At 40.3% G+C, this 4,170-nt stretch overlaps 1 pseudogene; it reads right to left on the reverse strand.

Moving 5' to 3' along the window:
• Nucleotides 1-11: 11 nt before the first annotated feature.
• Nucleotides 12-3,869, reverse strand: LOC117928158 (annotated as a pseudogene).
• Nucleotides 3,870-4,170: the final 301 nt, after the last annotated feature.

The raw sequence follows: 4,170 nt of genomic DNA on the forward strand, positions 1-4,170 counted from the left end.
GAAAGCTGGCAGTCACAAGAACCTAGTTTTCCCTTTCTCAAAACAGTCTCATTCCATTTAAAACTGCGCTTCTCATTTTCCGAAGACCATATCCGCGTGCCCAAATGTTTAGAATACATAATTCTGGTCAGAATGTCTCTACTGACAGCTGCAAAAATCTGAACCAAGCCATTTCGAAAACCAGGTATCTCTTGGTCACCGATTAAACCATGTCTCTTTCTACCTTGAATCAAGACCTTCCTCTTATACGGAGCAGGGGTTCTCATTATAAGACCACATTAGCTATCTTCAGCAGGGCCATTACCGAAATTGAGGAATCACATTCTGATTTACCGTTTGAAGAAGTGCCTGAGCCTGAATCGCTTGATGAAGAGCTTGAACCACTATTGGAGGTACTGGAAATACTACATCCGTTTACTCTTGAAATTGAGACTGATATAACCGCCTTGCATGGTGCAAAGATGTGCAGATTTGAAAAACATGGCAGTGGGGTAATTGAAGAATCTGAATGACTCTCTTGGATTTTGGTACGCAGGGCCCATCATCAGTTTCCTTAGGTAAAGTGGGATTCTTATTAATTGTAATGCAATTTTCTGGTAGCTATAAAGGAGGTCAAAATTGATTGAACCATCCTATGTCCCTTACTAGCAGATTTTCCATAACAAAATTATGGGAATCCTTGGTATTACCAGTGACTTCAAAACCTCCACGCTCTTCTTGACAAATGACTTCTGATTCGATCGATTCTTTTCAGGTTCATTCGTTTTCTGGGATGGATTATCTCTTTCCGATTTATCTTCCTTTGCTGACATCTCTAGATCCTTCACATGAAAGGCTCAAAGTTGGACGATCAGATGGACTTGGAGACATCAAGTACTGCAAAAAGGATGCTTGTTCAGGAAATTCAACGATCCAAGAAGAAGAGAATTCTCCCTTCTATTTCAGATCATTAAGAACGATGCTTCTCTCCATTGCTGTTCCAAACAGGTGCCATAGTTCAAAGAATACAACTCCTAAACTGTACATGTCAGCCTTTTCATCAATCTTTAACCACCGGACAGTATTCCAACGGTATACACGAATATGTTGATTCAAGCTTATTCTTATGCACATTTATATCTGCCGAGTTTGCACCCTTGTTATAAATTGATACATCTTGCAGAAACAACTGGCTGCTGTCATCTGTATCTGAGCATGGAACAATAGCATGTGATTGACCAACTGGAACAATTTCAAATAGGAACTCTTGAGAAGGAACTTGCTTCTGTCTAAACCATTCCCCTGTTGTTTATTATATGAAACATCATTAGCCGAATCCTGACCAGCACTGTGTCCAAGGATTCTGCTCTCAATGCCATCTAAAAACTGGTAAGATTTGATTATCTGTAGAGCTTTCTTGTCTTCATCATCATTTGAAACTGCTGTTCGAATCATGATCTTACACCTAATTGCTGAATATGTAAAGAAAAGTAGCAATACTCTTTGAAACTGCAACCAACATGAAAACTGAGGGGGCAGAAAGGGTTTATGGGGATGAGCCTTTAAGTGAAGCCTCTGAATTTGAAAACTTGCATCTGCTCATTTATTCTTCTCTCTGTTTCAGAATTTTGTTTATCATTCTCCTTAGTGAGGTGTTCTTTTTGTGCCATAACTCCATCAACATCAGGTTCATTTTGAGTAATGTTCTTGTCAATCTGGCCAAATGTTGCAGGTCCTAATGCCTAGGCAGTTCCTTTCTCAAACTCAGAAAAAATATCCATATTCATCTGCATCCTCTGATTTTCCCTCTAACATTAGTTTCTTAATCACCTTCTCACACAGCTTCAGATCAGGAATCAGATTCCGATTGAACATTCGACAAGCCACATTATATGACATCAAAGGAATCCCTTTGCTCAAATAACTTTCAATAAGCATGTGGCAAGTATTGGCATCGATTTTTGAAGCTGTCCTGAGAACTTTGCCCAAGAGTTTATAGGCCTGCTCGAGGTTTCCAAAACTACAAAGCTTTTGAATAACTTGATTATATGCTGTCTTGCATTCTTGCCTTGAAAGCATCTTCTCTAATAACTTCAACAAATCTTCCACCCTACCTATCCGACAATACTGGTGGATAACTGTCCGATATGTGACAGGAGTAGGAATCAAACCCACCCGAAGCATCTTCATTGCAAGTTTAGTTGCTTCTTCTATTCTACCTTTCTTTCCCAGTGCATCAATTATGGTTGTATATGTAACTGCATCTGGGTGTTTGTTACTTAGATACATATCATCAAGCAATGAGAGAGCAGCTTCCAAGTCATCCTTTTGACAAAGCCCATGAATTACAGTAGTAAAGTTTACCACATTGACAGCACATCCATTGTTCAGACATTGCTCCATGAACTTTTTGGCCTCATCCACCTTTTCCTCTTGGCAGAGAGACTGAATCAGTAAATTAATTTCAACTGTTGGAAAGAAACCCTTTTTAATCATCTCCCTGACCAAATCACAGGCCTCAGACAATTTCCCTTCCCTGCAAAACCCATGCATCAAAACGCTGTATGTGATAGCATTTAGAATCCACCACTCCTCCTCACTCATATTCATCATCTCTCTTGCCTCCAATGAGTTCCCATTCTTACAAAGCCCGTTTAACAAAGCTGTGTATGATACAGTATTTGGCTTGCAACCATGCTTGTACATTTGCTGAAGCATCTTTTTAGCTTGATCCAACTTCCTTTCCTGACACAACCCATTGATAACAGAAGTGTAAGTGACTACATCAGGAATGCAACCCAGAAAACATTCATTCACTATTTCTTTAGCCTTGTCCATTCTTCCTTCCTGACAGAATGAGCGAACTATAGCACTATACCCAACCTTATCAACCCGAAATCTCCTCTCTTCTGCTTCCCTTAAAAATTCAAGAGCCTCATCCCCATGGCCATGCTTGGAGGCATATGGACAAGAGTGTCATATGTAACCTGGTCCGTAACAAATTACATACCTTCAACATCTTCTCCATCAACAGTCTCACTTCTTTAATCCTTTTTCCTACAAAGAAAACCCATCACAGTATAGCAACTAATTTGTCAGGAGAGCAACCTTTAAAAGGAATTTCAGCAATCGGTTCCGTTGCATCCTCAAGTCAATGCAAATCACAATACCCCTTAATCAAGCAGTTATAGGTGAAAACATTAGGTGCAATCTCAACAATTTGTATTCGTTCCAGGAACCCTCACTGCCTTTGTTCAGCCTATTTCCCATTACCAAAACATGAATTGCAGTATCACATATTGACAAATCAGGTTCAATTCTTGCTTCTGCATCATAGTTAAAACCCACGTTGCATTCTTCAACTTGCCTGCCCGACTATATGACACCCTCACAATACCAAATGCTTCAGGCCGACGCTCAATTCTCCTCTAAGCCATAGTCGAAGGACCGCTTTGCCCCCTGACACCAATTTTGTCTTGCTTAGAATCTCAAGCATTGCATAGTACACAATGGGATCATGCCGGTACCGCCATTGCCGGTCAGCCCAGTAGAAGAATCTCAAAGCAACCCGCTCATCAGTCTGCAATTGCAAAACTGCACAAACTTGCCTGGGCTTCAGGCTCCTTAGCAAATGCCTCAATTCCCCCTCAAGCTTCAGGTTCCAGGCTGATCGGAGTTCAATTAACCTACATATTCCTCTTACCAAAGAATGTCTAGATTCATCTTCGCCTCCCTCGAATCTTCTAATACCTTCTGTTTGTCTGTAACCTCCAGTAAATGAATTCAAAACCATTAAATCGTCATCATTATGGTCATTACCACCTTCTTCTATATTACTCGATTCTTCATTATCATCCAAATCATCAAGTCTGCTTCCGAAGTGGCCTAAATCCCTAGATTCCCCAAAACCCATTGCTTAAATCTGTCACTCCCTTCTCCGATGGCATCAAAATCGTCTCTCTCGCCATATAAACTAGGGTTTGAATGAGAACTAGGATTAGGGTTTTCTGGATGATAATGACGAGAAAAATGTGTTAAGTACATAACTGGGAAATTGGAAAGAAACTTCTGGGTTTACAAGCAGGTCCAACCTCAACGCCAATTACACATGCACGAAATTCAAATAAATCCCTAAATTATGAGGGTTAGCAAGGGTTTCTCTGATTCTGGAGCGAAATTTGAAATACAGAG

The sequence above is a fragment of the Vitis riparia genome, chromosome 13 (assembly GCF_004353265.1).
Source record: "Vitis riparia cultivar Riparia Gloire de Montpellier isolate 1030 chromosome 13, EGFV_Vit.rip_1.0, whole genome shotgun sequence".
NCBI classification, from domain to species: domain Eukaryota; kingdom Viridiplantae; phylum Streptophyta; class Magnoliopsida; order Vitales; family Vitaceae; genus Vitis; species Vitis riparia.